The sequence below is a fragment of the Podarcis vaucheri genome (genome assembly GCF_965113315.1).
Source record: "Podarcis vaucheri genome assembly, chromosome: W".
NCBI lineage: Eukaryota > Metazoa > Chordata > Lepidosauria > Squamata > Lacertidae > Podarcis > Podarcis vaucheri.
The window spans coordinates 34042960-34058559 of NC_138757.1; the positions used below are offsets into that span (position 1 = coordinate 34042960).

General features: G+C 41.9%; 1 protein-coding gene across 1 annotated transcript in view; it reads right to left on the minus strand.

Annotated features, from left to right (window-relative positions):
* Positions 1 to 15600, minus strand: part of LOC309523285 (inositol polyphosphate 5-phosphatase OCRL-like) — a gene marked incomplete at both ends in the record, with an annotated part of 441918 nt that overhangs the window by 369211 nt on the left and 57107 nt on the right. The window lies entirely within an intron of this gene.

Here is a 15600-nt window from a genome sequence, read left to right on the forward strand (position 1 = left end):
CTGTTGGGATACTGCCAGGGAGATATAGTCCATCATGGCCCCAAGCCGGCTGCCGGACGATCCATCGACCTCTGTAGTCATGCAGCTTCTAGCGACACGAGTTTCCTGCCACATTCCAGGGCTCGTGCACACTCTTTATCAGCAGATAAAGCACAGCCAAAAGTTGCACTGCAGAAGAGCATTATTTACAAGCTTTATTCAGTGTTGATCAGAACAAAGAGAGACTGACTGTCCTGCGTCAGAGTCTCCGACAGACTGAGAAACGAAAGCAATAGCAAAACATAAACATCCTGTGAACAGGAAATACGCAGGCTGTGACACAAACATCCTGCTCCCTTTTAAGGTGGAACGGAAATATCCTAACATCCTCCCCCTTTCTGTGTAACCTGTAGTACCTGTGGTTCAACCCAATTGCAACATCTGTACGTAAACCTTTAGTTGTTCTCTGTTAACAACCTTAGACAACAGATCAGCAGGAATTTCATTTCCTGGCATGTAGGACACCTGAATGAGTCCTTTCTGAATACACTCCCTTGCACGATGTAGCTTAATCGGCAAGTACTTGGTTCTTTGCTTGCACCTCTCTGAGTTCAGCAAAGCCAAACAGGATCTATTGTCTTGATACACTTGTATAGGACATTTCACAGAAACTCTGATGTCCTTAAACAGTTGCATCAACCATTCACAATCCATGAGTGAAAATGACAGAGCATTGAGTTCTGCTTCACAGGAACTTAGGCTCACTGTCGTCTGCTTCTTGCACAGCCAGTCAAACAGACAGTGGTTGTACATGTAGCATACTCCAGAAGTGCTTGTACCATCCGTGGTGTCACTTCTAAAACTTGCATCTGCAAAGATTTCAAGACCTCCAGTCTTCTGACTGGTGAACCTCAGCCTGTAGTGCATAGTCCCTTTCAAATAGCGGGCTATGCGCTTCAGAGCTTTCCAATCCTGAACCGTAGGATTGTTGGCATGTCTGCTAAGCAGATTACAGCTTACAGCTATGTCAGGTCTTGAGCATCTGGCAATGAAATTCAACTTGCCTAGAATGCATCTGTACAGCGTTGTGTCAGAAAACGCTTCAGCAGTACTGTCTACCTGGTAACCTGTCACCATCGGTGTGTCTGCTGGGTTTGCATCAACCAAATTCAACCTGGTTAACACATCAGCAATTTTCTGTGTTTGGTGTACCAGAAAATTACCTGCTTGGTCCCTCTCCACCTGCAGAGAAAGATAGTTGGATACCTCACCAAGATCCTTCATGTCAAAGTGCTCCTTCAGCTGAGCTAGGGTGCTTTGATAAAAAGCCTGATTCTTCCAAAACGTCAGAAGATCATCAACAAAACATAAACAATACAGTTTGTTTTGCCCCTCCTCCTTGACAAACACACATGGATCAGCTTTGCCCTGGTGAAAACCTAGAGAAAGCAATGTCTCAGTGAGTTTCGTGTTCCAACACCTGGCACTCTGCTTGAGACCATATAAGTATTTCCGCAGTTTACAGACCATTCCCTTCTGTATCTGCATCCCATCAGGTGGAAGCATGTACAGCTCCTCCCCCAAAATCCCGTACAAAAAAGCTGTATTAATGTCATGGTGGGAAACATGCAGTTTCTCCTCCGCAGCGATCTTGAGCATCAGCTGAATGGTCTCATATTTAACAGTGGGTGAGTAGGTCTCGTGGTAATCCTGTCCTGGTACCTGTGAGAAACCTCTGGCAACCAATCGGGCTTTGTGTCTGACTACCTTGCCATTCTGGTCTGTCTTGGCCTTGAAGACCCATTTGCTGCCAACCAGTCTCATTCCTGGGACTACCGGTACCAGTTCCCAAGTTTGGTTCCTGTTCAAGGAATCAACTTCAGCCTTCATGGCATTAAGCCAAGGCTCAGCATCTTTAGAGGTTAACTCCTGAACCTCTTTGAAGCTTGAAGGTTCCCACACCTTCTCTGAGCTACTAAGAACAGCAGTTGCCGTCTTAGCAAACTCATCAGCATATCTCTTTGGAGGTCTGCCCTTCGTGGCTCTCTCAGATCTGCGTACTAGACGCAAGTCTTCTGGACTCATCTCCTCTTTCTTAGGAGAAAAGTGACCAATGGTGAACAGTGGTTCTTCCAGTTCATTGTCAGACGCATCAGATGGTCTGACTGAGGCCTTTGCGCTCTTGTAGTCTGCTGTGTCATCACTGTTACTGACACCAGCAGCAGCGCTGCCCACTGAACTGGAATCCAAACTCTGATCATCATCAGCAGCAGCATCATCATCATCATCATCCTCAGCAGCAGCTTCCTCAGCTTTAGCTGCTTGCTTGACATCACCTTCATCCTCCTCTGGGTAACTCTGGAAAATTCCCACATTTTCCCCCCACTTAGGATTGTACTCAACACTCCTTGTGAACTTAATGGACTTAGAGTTAGTCATCCATACCCTGTATGCACCTTTTTCGTACCCCATGAACAAACCATGTGCCCCACGCTTCCCAAGCTTGTTGATTTGTGGGGTGTGTACCCACATGTCAGAACCAAAGATTCTCATGTGCTTGATGTTGGGTTTCTTACCAAACATCTTCTCATAGGGGGTACAGCCAATGGGTGATGACAATCTGCGATTAAAAGTGTAAACAAAATTCCTCAGAGCTTCCCCCCAAAACTTATCAGGGAGATTGGCATCATGCAACAAGGTTTTCATTCCTTGCAGCAATGTTTGATTTGCTCGCTCCGCAAGCCCATTCATCCATGGCGATCTGGGCGTTGACATGTCATGCTGGATTCCCTTCTCAGTCAGGAAAGCTTCAAACTGCTGAGAAGTGAACTCCCCGCCACGATCAGTAAACAGACAGCCAATACGTTTACCATGAACATTCTCCAACCAAACACAGAATGCCTTAAACTTCGGAAACGCTTGCGATTTCTGCTCGAGCATAAACACATGAATGTACCTGGAAAAAGAATCAGTTAGAACCATGAAGTACCTTGCTCCCCCCAAAGAGGGCGCAAGTGGACCAACCAGGTCCGCATGCACTAGCTGGTAGGGTTTGGAAGCCTGCCTGCTAGACTCCTTGCCTTTTGGAGCAACCTTCACCTTGTTCTCTGCACAAGATACACATTTCATGTGAAATTTACAGGGTTTGATGGTCAAACCTTCAACCACCTCTGGCATCTTGGCCAATGCCTTCCAAGAGAGGTGACAAAATCTTCGATGTGCATCGTGAATGCAACCTGCATGAAGAACTTTGTTAGTTTGTGCAACACAACAAGAATCAGCATTAGACACAAAAGCACTAGAGTCGTCATAATTTATATGGAACAAACCATCCATGAACTTTGCGTGCAAATAGTCCTCTTTGCCTTTTCTGATGACACAGACGCTCCTCTTGAAGGAAATCTGAAAACCACGCCCAGTAAGCTGTGGGACACTGAGCAAGTTGCTTGCAGCTCCCGGAACATAAAGTACACCTTTGATGGTAATGTGCAGACTTGCCAGTTTCACAGTCCCTTCTCCTGCGATTTGCAACGTCTTTCCGTCAGCCAGGTGGATCTCACCTTCTTGAGGTGTGAAGGAGATAAACAGGTGGCGGTCCTTCGTGAGGTGGCGGCTCGCACCTGAATCCACAATAAACCTGCCTTTGGCTTTTGGAGCAGTGTTTACAGCAAGCAAACCCTTGTTTTCCACTGGCGTGGGCTTTTGCAGCTTGCCCCCCTGCTTCTGGTCAGCAGACGTGCCTTTAGCCTCTGGTGAAGCTGTGCCAGCAAACAAAACCTTGTTTTCCACTGGCGTGGGCTCTTCACCCTCCCTCTGCTTCTGGCCATCTGCAGGCGTCTGCCTCTGTTTACCTTTGCCTTTCCGGCATCTGCAAAGGGGATGACCTTCGTTCCCACGGGAAACAGAGCTCTCAGCTGCCGACTCCTTGGCTCCCCCTGGAGGCTGGAATGCTGCCTGGGATGACGTGACGGTCAGCTCCCCCTGCAGCCTGCAACCGGTGCCCTCAGCATCCCTGCATTCACTCGCATTCTGGGAAACAGCCAGGACCTCCGATGCAGTCAAACTCTGGGCTGGGATGACTGGCTGGTGAGCTTTTTTCAAAGCATTCCACATCTTACGTGCAGTGGTGTTGCCAGCAAGCGTCTTAATTTCCTCAAGAGAGACGGACAGGACTATTACGTCAATGGCCTTCAAATTCTGGCGTTTCCATTTCTCTGTCAGAGGAACCGGAGGGGCCTCACTCACAGTATGCCACACTCCATACTGACGCAGCAAACTTTCACACCCCTTTGCCCAGGTTTTATAGTTTTGCCCATTTAACTTTGGGCACTCAGCAGCTTGGAAAAACTGTTGAAAAAAAGTTGAACTGTTGAAAAAAAGAGTAATCTGGGACGCAAGTAAAGCGATCATGAGAGGGTTCCTGATACAACAGAATGCAATAAAGAAGAGAACCCAAAATGAGAAGAAAGATAAATTTCTGGAGATAATAAAGGAAGGTGAGAAGAAATTGAGAGCAAAACTAAATTCGCAATAGATTTTGAGAGAAATAAAGTTACATCAAGTACAATATATGAAAATGATGAATCAGGAAATAGAATGGAAAATTAAACAGGTGAGACAAAAGACTTTTGAATCGGCTAATAAATGTGGGAAATTGCTGGCCTGGCAAATGAAAAAAAGACAAAAACTTAATACTGTTACAAATTTGGAAGTGGAAGGAAAGAATATACAGAACCCAGTGGAGATTAGAAATTGTTTCCAGAGGTACTTTAAACAATTATATACACAAAGGCCACAGAAAGAAATTGACATAGATCGATTTTTGAAAATAAATGGACTACAAAAAATCTCTCAAGAAAACAAGCTAATGTTGAATTACAAAATAGCTGAACAGGAGGTAGAAGGTGCCATCCAGAATATGCAATTGGGTAAATCTCCAGGACCGGATGGCTTAACTTCAAGATACTATAGATCTCTGAAAAGTTGGATAATACAACCACTAAAGGAAGTTTGTAATGAAATTTTGGAAGGGAAAAAGCACCAGAGTCGTGGAAGCAGGCGTACATCGCACTTATACCGAAAATTGAGTCTGAGAAGACACAGCTTAAGAACTACCGCCCCATATCTCTCCTTAATGTGGATTATAAAATTTTTGCAGACATTTTGGCTAAAAGATTTAAAAAAGTATTAGTGGAAGAGATACATAAAGATCAAGCAGGCTTTCTCCCGGGCAGAAACTTGTCTGATAATACGAGAAAAATAATTAACATTTTGGAGAAATTACAAGTGAACATTAATACCAAGGCAGTTTTTATATTTGTGGACGCGGAGAAAGCTTTTGACAACATTTCGGTTGCCATCAATTTGATTTTAACTAATTTTTATAATGAAAATTTTTAGAATGTGTGATTATTTGATTGTTTATTTGATTGTTGTTAGCCACCCTGAGCCCGGCTCAGCTGGGGAGGGCGGGATATAAATAAAATTTATTATTATTATTATTATTTCTTGGAGTTTTATGAAGAAGAACCTACAGGGGATGGGGGTTGGTCAAGGTTTTGAAAATGGTATAAGTGCAATATATTCTGAACAAAAGGCCAAACTAATTGTTAACAATGTGGTGACGGAGGAATTTAAGATAGAGAAAGGGACACGACAAGGTTGCCCAATTTCCCCATTGCTTTTTATATCAGTCCTGGAGGTCCTTTTAAATATGATTAGAAGGGACCAATTGGTTAAGGGTATACAAGTCGAAGCAAAACAGTATAAATTGAAAGCATTTGCAGATGACTTAGTATTGACATTACAGGAGCCAGAATCTAGTACTAAAAGAGTAATAGAACTGATTCAAGAATTTGGTCAGGTTGCAGGATTTAAGTTGAATAAGTTAAAAACTAAGGTTTTAGAGAAAAATTTAAAACCAATTGAGAGAGAGAGGTTTCAGAAGGAGACAGGATTAGCATTGGTTAAGAAAGTGAAATATTTGGGGGTTAACATGACTGCTAAAAATGTGAATCTATTTAAGGATAACTATGAAAAATGTTGGACTGAAGTGAAAAAAGACTTAGAAATATGGTCAAATTTGAAGCTTTCACTGCTAGGCCGTATCGCTGTGATAAAGATAAATGTATTGCCAAGAATGTTGTTTTTGTTTCAAACACTGCAAATTTTGGACAAAATGGACTGTTTCAAGAAGTGGCAGAGAGATATTTCCAGATTTGTCTGGCAGGGCAAGAAGCCCAGAATAAAATTCAAAATACAGTGGTACCTCGCAAGACGAATGCCTCGCAAGACAAAAAACTCGCTAGACGAAAGGCTTTTTTGTTTTCGATTTGCCTCGCAAGACGAATTCCCCTATGGGCTTGCTTCGCAAGACGAAAACGTCTCGCGACTTTGTTTCCTTTGTCTAAAAACCGTTAAAACCAAGGGTGCTTAGCTTGAAGAGCTGCAGTTGCGACTTGACTTCGAGGAGCAACTGTTAGCACGTGGTTTGGTAGCCTTTTCTCAGACTTTGCTCACCTTTGAAGCTTTTCCAAAACTTTTCCAGAACTTCTCTTTCATCCATTTGGTAAGTTAAACTTTTAAAACTTTTTGGGGGGGTTTGGATTTTGGGTTGGGGTGTTTGGGATTCAAGGACTTGGTGTTGTGGGGGGGGTTGCGATAATCTGTGGGCTTGTGGGCCTTTTTTTGGAATTTTTATGATTTTCTGTGACCACTGGGCAAGATTGTTTATTTTCAAAAAATTTTCTGAGTTTGAATTTCTGAGTGCTGGCTGGCTGGGGGAACAGTTGGGGAGGTTTCTGCAGGAATCTGGGACCATTTGCGGGTTTTTTTTGGAATTTTTATGATTTTCTGTGACCATTGGGCAAGATTGTTTATTTTCAATTTTTTTTTTCTGAGTTTGAATTTCTGAGTGCTGGCTGGCTGGGGGAACGGTTGGGGAGGTTTCTGCAGGAATCTGTGGGCTTGTGGGCCTTTTTTGGAATTTTTATGATTTTCTGTGACCATTGGGCAAGATTGTTTTTTTTTGAAATTTTTTCTGAGTTTGAATTTCTGAGTGCTGGCTGGCTGGGGGAACAGTTGGGGAGGTTTCTGCAGGAATCTGGGACCATTTGCGGGGTTTTTTTGGGAATTTTTATGATTTTCTGTGACCATTGGGCAAGATTGTTTATTTTCATTTTTTTTTTCTGAGTTTGAATTTCTGAGTGCTGGCTGGCTGGGGGAACGGTTGGGGAGGTTTCTGCAGGAATCTGTGGGCTTGTGGACCTTTTTGGGGAATTTTTATGATTTTCTGTGACCATTGGGCAAGATTGTTTATTTTCAATTTTTTTTTCTTAGTTTGAATTTCTGAGTGCTGGCTGGCTGGGGGAACAGTTGGGGAGGTTTCTGAAGGAATCTGGGACCATTTGCAGGGTTTTTTTTGGAATTTTTATGATTTTCTGTGATCATTGGGCAAGATTGTTTATTTTCATTTTTTTTTCTGAGTTTGAATTTCTGAGTGCTGGCTGGCTGGGGGAACGGTTGGGGAGGTTTCTGCAGGAATCTGGGACCATTTGCGGGGTTTTTTTGGGAATTTTTATGATTTTCTGTGACCATTGGGCATGGTTGTTTATTTTCAAAAAATTTTTTCTGAGTTTGAATTTCTGAGTGCTGGCTGGCTGGGGGAACAGTTGGGGAGGTTTCTGCAGGAATCTGGGACCATTTGCGGGGTTTTTTTGGGAATTTTTATGATTTTCTGTGACCATTGGGCAAGATTGTTTATTTTCAATTTTTTTTTCTGAGTTTGAATTTCTGAGTGCTGGCTGGCTGGGGGAACGGTTGGGGAGGTTTCTGCAGGAATCTGTGGGCTTGTGGACCTTTTTTGGGAATTTTTATGATTTTCTGTGACCATTGGGCAAGATTGTTTATTTTCAATTTTTTTTTCTTAGTTTGAATTTCTGAGTGCTGGCTGGCTGGGGGAACAGTTGGGGAGGTTTCTGCAGGAATCTGGGACCATTTGCGGGTTTTTTTGGAATTTTTATGATTTTCTGTGACCATTGGGCAAGATTGTTTATTTTCAATTTTTTTTTTTCTGAGTTTGAATTTCTGAGTGCTGGCTGGCTGGGGGAACGGTTGGGGAGGTTTCTGCAGGAATCTGTGGGCTTGTGGGCCTTTTTTGGGAATTTTTATGATTTTCTGTGACCACTGGGCGAGATGGTTTTTTTTTGAAATTTTTTCTGAGTTTGAATTTCTGAGTGCTGGCTGGCTGGGGGAACAGTTGGGGAGGTTTCTGAAGGAATCTGGGACCATTTGCAGGGTTTTTTTTGGAATTTTTATGATTTTCTGTGATCATTGGGCAAGATTGTTTATTTTCATTTTTTTTTCTGAGTTTGAATTTCTGAGTGCTGGCTGGCTGGGGGAACGGTTGGGGAGGTTTCTGCAGGAATCTGGGACCATTTGCGGGGTTTTTTTGGGAATTTTTATGATTTTCTGTGACCATTGGGCATGGTTGTTTATTTTCAAAAAAATTTTTCTGAGTTTGAATTTCTGAGTGCTGGCTGGCTGGGGGAACGGTTGGGGAGGTTTCTGCAGGAATATGTGGGCTTGTAGGCCTTTTTTGGAATTTTTATGATTTTCTGTGACCATTGGGCAAGATTGTTTATTTTCAATTTTTTTTTCTGAGTTTGAATTTCTGAGTGCTGGCTGGCTGGGGGAACGGTTGGGGAGGTTTCTGCAGGAATCTGGGACCATTTGCGGGTTTTTTTTGGAATTTTTATGATTTTCTGTGACCATTGGGCAAGATTGTTTATTTTCAATTTTTTTTCTGAGTTTGAATTTCTGAATGCTGGCTGGCTGGGGGAACGGTTGGGGAGGTTTCTGCAGGAATCTGTGGGCTTGTGGGCCTTTTTTGGAATTTTTATGATTTTCTGTGACCATTGGGCAAGATTGTTTATTTTCAATTTTTTTTCTGAGTTTGAATTTCTGAGTGCTGGCTGGCTGGGGGAACGGTTGGGGAGGTTTCTGCAGGAATCTGTGGGCTTGTGGGCCTTTTTTGGAATTTTTATGATTTTCTGTGACCATTGGGCAAGATTTTTTTTTTTTTTGAAAATTTTTCTGAGTTTGAATTTCTTTTTTTTTTCTTTTTTTTTTCTGGTAGTCCTGGATTATATGTTTATTTTTTTTATAATATTTTTTATTGCATTTTTTCAGATAGAAATAAACAGCACAGAAGAAATCAACAAGAAAAGAGAAGATAGAAAAAAAAAAGAACAGACCATTTCCAAATCTTTTTTCAATCCACCAACGGACTTCCCCACATCTCCCGCACAGTGCATTCTCAACAATAAATTTGACAGCAAATTATAACCTTATTTCGTGTGTTTCTTTTGTAACTTCAAATACATTTTAGGTTTAAATTACTTATTATCCAAATTACTCATCCTTTTTTTTAAAAAAAAAACCTTTAAACCTTGGTTCTTTCATAATTATTATCTAATTTCATATATATTCCACTCTCGTTGCTGGGGCTAACCTTTCGGATCGTGCAAATTCCTATAGTTCATATAACTTATAAAATTTTTGCAAATAATCCTTAAATTTTTTCCAGTCCTCCTCCATTGCTTCTTCTCCCAGATCTCGAATCCTGACAGTCATCTCGGCCAATTCCATGTAGTCCATCAATTGCGTTTGCCACTCTTCCAGTGTGGGCAAATCTTGAGTCTTCCAATGTTTAGCGATAAGAATTCTTGCTGCAGTGGTTGCATACATAAAAAATGTTCTATCCTTCTTTAACACCTTTTGGCCCACAATGCCCAAGAGGAAGGCCTCCGGTTTCTTGGGAAAGGTGTACTTAAACACCTTTTTTAACTCATTATAGATCATTTCCCAGAAGGCCTTCACTCCTGGACAAGTCCACCATAGGTGAAAGAATGTCCCTTCAGCCTCCTTGCACTTCCAACATTTATTATCAGACAGATGGTATATCTTTGCAAGCTTGACTGGTGTCATGTACCACCTATATATCATTTTCATAATATTTTCTTTCAAGGCATTACATGCCGTAAATTTAATACCAGTGGTACATAACTTTTCCCAGTCATCAGACATAATGTTGTACCCAATGTCTTGAGCCCACTTTATCATGGCTGACTTAACTGTCTCATCCTGAGTGTTCCATTTAAGCAGCAAGTTATACATTCTCGATAAAACCTTGGTCTTTGGTTCTAACAACTCTGTCTCAAGTTTCGATTTTTCCACCTGGAAACCTGTTTTTTTGTCCAGCTTAACCACCTCATTAATTTGGGCATAGTGAAACCAATCTTGCACCTTATCCTTTAATTTTTCAAAGCTCTGCAACCTCCAATTATCTCCAATTTTTTCTATTATTTCCCAATATTTCGGCCATCCGGCCTCCATATTGGGTTTTTTCCGAGCCTTGGCCTCTATTGGTGACAGCCACCTCGGGGTCTTACTTTCCAATAAGTCTTTGTATTTCATCCAGACCATGAAAATTGCTTTCCTGACAATATGGTTTTTGAACATTCCATGTGTTTTTACCTTGCCATACCACAAATACGCATGCCAGCCTAACGAGTTATTAAAACCTTCCAGATCTAGGACATCTGTGTTCTCTAATAAAATCCAATCTTTCATCCAGCAGAAGGCTGCAGCTTCGTAGTATAACCTTAAGTCTGGCAGGGCAAACCCCCCTCTTTCTTTTGCATCAGTTAGTATTTTAAACTTAATTCGGGGCTTTTTGCCCTGCCAAACAAACTTTGAAATATCCTTCTGCCACTTTCTAAAACATTCCACTCTGTCCACGATCTGCAAGGTTTGAAACAAAAACAACATCTTTGGCAAAACGTTCATTTTTACAGCCGCAATTCAGCCCAGCAAGGAAAGCTTCAATCGTGACCAAGTTTCTAAATCTTTCTTAATTTCTAACCAACATTTTTCAAAGTTATCTTTAAACAGATTCAAATTTTTAGACGTCAGGTTTACCCCCAGGTACTTCACTTTTTTAACCACAGTTAACTCTGTTTCCTTCTGAAACCCCTCTGTTTCTGAAGGTGTCAAGTTTTTCCCCAAAACTTTAGTTTTTTGTTTATTCAATTTAAATCCTGCCACCCGACCAAAATCTTGAATCAGTTCTAAAACTCTTTTTGTACTAGATTCTGGCTCCTGTAATGTCAAAACCAAGTCATCTGCAAATGCTTTCAGTTTGTATTGTTTCACTCCGACCTGTATCCCTTGTATTTGCCGGTCCCTCCTGATCATGTTCAACAGCACCTCCAGGACTGATATAAATAATAGAGGGGATAGAGGGCACCCCTGGCGTGTTCCTTTTTCAATGTGGATCTCCTCTGTCACCACATTGTTCACTATCAACTTAGCTTTTTGTTCTGAATAAATTGCTTCTATGCCATTTTCAAACCCCCGTCCCACTCCCATCCCTTCCAGGTTTTTCTTCATAAATTTCCAAGAAATGTTGTCAAAGGCCTTCTCTGCATCAATAAAAATTAAGACTGCTTTGGTGTTAATATTTGTTTGCAAAAGTTCTAGAATATCTATAATATTCCTAGTGTTGTCAAACAAATGTCTACCAGGGAGAAAGCCTGCTTGGTCCTTATGAATTACTTCATTTAAAATCTTTTTAAATCTATTTGCCAAAATGTCTGCAAATATTTTGTAATCCACATTTAGGAGTGAGATGGGACGGTAGTTTCTTAGTTGAGTCTTTTCAGTTTCCACTTTGGGTATCAATGTGATGAAGGCTTCTTTCCACGTTTCCGGTGCCCTTCCTCCCCCCATAATCTGGTTACACACCTCCATTAGTGGTTGTATCAAATAGTCTTTCAATGTCTTATAGTACTTGGAGGTAAGTCCATCTGGGCCTGGAGACTTGCCCAACTGCATATTCTGAATGGCATCCTCAATTTCCTGTTGTGTTATCTTACAGTTCAAGATTGATCTCTTCTCCTGAGATAGTTTAGGTAGGCCATTAAGTTTCAAAAACTGGTCTATCTCAGATATTTCCTCAGGCCCTTGAGCAAACAACTTTTTAAAATACTTCTGGAAACACCTTCTAATTTCAACTGGTTTCTGGATATTTTTCCCTTCCACCTCTAGATTGGTAACATAGTTCATTTTTTGTCTTTTTTTCAACTGCCATGCCAGCAGTTTCCCGCACTTGTTCGCTGACTCAAAAGATCTTTGTTTCATTTGTTTAATTTTCCATTCCACTTCTTGATTTATCAATTTCATATATTGTGACTGGTGGAATTTAATTTCTCGCAGAATCTCTTTTGATTTTGGGTTGGATCTCAGTCTTTTCTCTCCCTCTCTTATCTTCTCTAATATTTTATCCTTTTTTCCATTCCAGAGTTTTTTCTTAATCGTGTTTTGTTGTATCAGAAACCCTCTCATTACAGCTTTGCTTGCGTCCCAGATCGTTCTTTTTTCCACCGAGGTGTTCAAATTAATTTCAAAATAATCCTTTAAAGTTTTTTGGGCCTTCTTTACCAACTCTTGATCTCTAAATAGGCTGTCATTCATTTTCCATCTAAAGGAGCCGGCTGGAGTAAATCTCACTTCCATTTTCAGGGCATTGTGGTCGGAGCAAGTCTTTGGGCAGATCTCCACTCTTATAGTCTTTGGTGCCAGCCCTCTAGTTGTCCAAATTTGGTCGATTCTTGTCCATGACAGGTGGGCCTCAGAAAAGAAAGTTCCTTCTTTACCTAGGGGGTTCCTTGTCCGCCAAATATCGATCAAATCCATATTGTCTGTTAGTTCAAAAAAGGTTTTTGGTAGTCTGCCATCCTTAGTCAAATTTTGATTTTGCGACTTATCCATAAGGGTAGAAACCACCCCATTCATATCTCCCATCATAATGATGTTCGAATAGTCCATATAGTCCAGCAAGGTCTCATGCAGCTTTTTGTAGAATTCCGATTTCCCCTCGTTTGGTGCATAAATTCCTAATATCAAAACTTTTTCTCCTTGCGTTTGTATTTCAATTGCCAGAATTCTTCCTTGTTCATCTTTGAACAAAAATTCCGGTGACAAGTTCTCCTTTGCATAGATCACCACGCCTCTCTTTTTGACTCTGTCTGATGAGATAAATTCTTGGCCTAGTCTTTTATTGATTAGCACTTTCCTGTGGAGTCTTGTCACGTGTGTTTCCTGCAAGCAAATTAAGTCCAAATGTTCTTTTTTTAAAATATGAAAGATCCTTTTCCTTTTCTCCGGGGAATTTGCTCCATTAATGTTCCAACTGTATAGCTGCAGAGACATCCTGGATTAATCTCGTGTTTCTATTCTGGGGTGTCCTTCTTTTCTTCCGAACCCGAGGGTGTAGGTGTTGGTACTATTCCAGGCGGTGCCGGTGGCCAAGAAGCTACTGCTCCCTTCTGAAGATCTTCTCCGTGGTCGTGTAGGAACTTCTGGTTGTCTTCTGTAGTTTTAATTTTAACTTTCTTTCCTTTGTAGTTAAATGATAAACCTTGTGGAAACTCCCACCTGTATGATATCCCGTTGCTTCTCAAAAGTCTAGCTAGGTCAGTGTAAATAGCTCTGAGATCCAAGAGTTGTTTTGGTATATCCTTGTAGATCTCTGCTCTTCTGTCCTGGATCTCAAGTGCTTTCTTGAAATGGAGGTCAAGTATTTTGTCTCTCTCCTGTTTAGTCCTCAAAATAATCAGACAATCTCTGGGTCTGTCCCTCTTTGCTACTCTTCCCAGTCTAAACGCAGTTGTAATTTTGAAATCCTTATCTTCTTCTATACCCCAGAACTTAGCAAATTCTGTTGTCAGATAGCCTGTCAGGTCTTCCTTTTCAAGCTCTGGGATAGATCGTAATCTTAAGTTATTTTCCCGATTTCTCAATTCCGCCAATGACAGGTAGGCCTGCTGGTCACTGATGTGCTTATGTAATGGCTTTACCTCTCCTTTCAATTCGTCCACTTTCTGATTCGCTTGGTCCGCCTTCAAACTAGCAGCCTCGGCCAGTTTCAGATTCTCAGAAGTGGCGTCTTTTAAATCCGCAATTGCTTGAGAATGTTGTGCCACTTGTTCAGATAGTTTAGTAATAGAGGATGTGGCTAAATCAATTTTTGCTGTCTGATCATCCACCTTCTTGTTTAGAATTGCAAATTGTTGTAGCATTTCCTTTAGAAGGGTATCAGATCCCCCTGCAGCCATATCCTCTGTTGTTGGCTGTTCAGTTTCCTTCAGCACATCTGTTGTTGTTAAAGATTCAAGGACCGCAGGGACTGATGATCTGCGCGACTGAGAAGTCAATGTTGTTTGCACAAGCTGGCCTTTCCCTGCTTTCGCTTTTGCAGCTCTTGTTTTCGGAGGACCACTCATTCCACACCTGTCAAAGCGCCAAGGTCAACTTGTCTATTGTTCCATGAGAGGGACAGTTCCTCAGATTAGATATCAAAACAGCAGAGAGTCAAAACAAAGTTAGTTCCCAGGAATTAATAAATCCCAAGTTCCACTAGAGGGAGTATTGTTGCAGTTCAGGAAAGAAAGAAAGAAATTTAGCCGCCATTGAAGTCCCTGCGTTTAAATAATAACTCTGCAATAGTTCTTAAAACTTTTTCCACAGGCTTTTCCACTTACAGAGCCTTCCAAGTTGCAGTTTATTTGCTTCTCACGGGTGCAAGTTACAGTTACTTAATTATCTCTTCCAGCATTGCCCAAATGTAACAGTGTAGCAAATCCGAATATATACTGTATCCGCAAAGACAGCTCTTTTCCCCTCCGTCAGCCCGAGGTCTGGACTCTTAAGGTTACAAAGTCCACAAAGGGAGGAAAGTTCCCAGCTTAAGTTATCCCAAAAGCAAAAGAAAAAAGACTTGCCTTTCCTTTCAAATACCAACTCTTCAAATGCACGATATTCCCTTTTTTTTAAAAGTCCCTTCCGCTGCCTCCAGCTTGTCAGCTCTTTGCCTTTGATCTGTAAGCCTTGCCGGGAGACGGACTTCCTTTTTCTCGTCTCCCGCTTTCAGCCAAATTCATAAATTTGTAATCCAATTTCAAGTAACTCTTACTCACGAGTAGTTGATTTGTAATCCAATATTAAGGAAGAAAGGTCGGCGCTCAGCAGCAACAGCCGCGCGGCTTCACTCCCGCAGAAAGAGCGATGAACCCACAGCACCGCTTCCCCTCCGCGCTTCCGGAGCCCCTTACGGGGTCCCTTCTTCGTTTTGGGGGTCGCTTTAGGTGCCCGCCGAGTCCCACGGCCACGAGCTCACTCTGCTCGTGGTTTATCTTAATGGGTCGTCGCTTTGCCGCAGCGAACGACCCTTTTCTGCGGAGCCCCTCTTCGCAGCGCAAAGAGGACCGCCATTGCTTATTTCGCGCCGCCTCCGGAACCTGAGTTTGAATTTCTGAGTGCTGGCTGGCTGGGGGAACAGTTGGGGAGGTTTCTGCAGGAATCTGGGACCATTTGCGGGTTTTTTTTGGAATTTTTATGATTTTCTGTGACCATTGGGCAAGATTGTTTATTTTCAATTTTTTTTCCTGAGTTTGAATTTCTGAGTGCTGGCTGGCTGGGGGAACAGTTGGGGAGGTTTCTGCAGGAATCTGGGACCATTTGCGGGTTTTTTTTGGAATTTTTATGATTTTCTGTGACCAT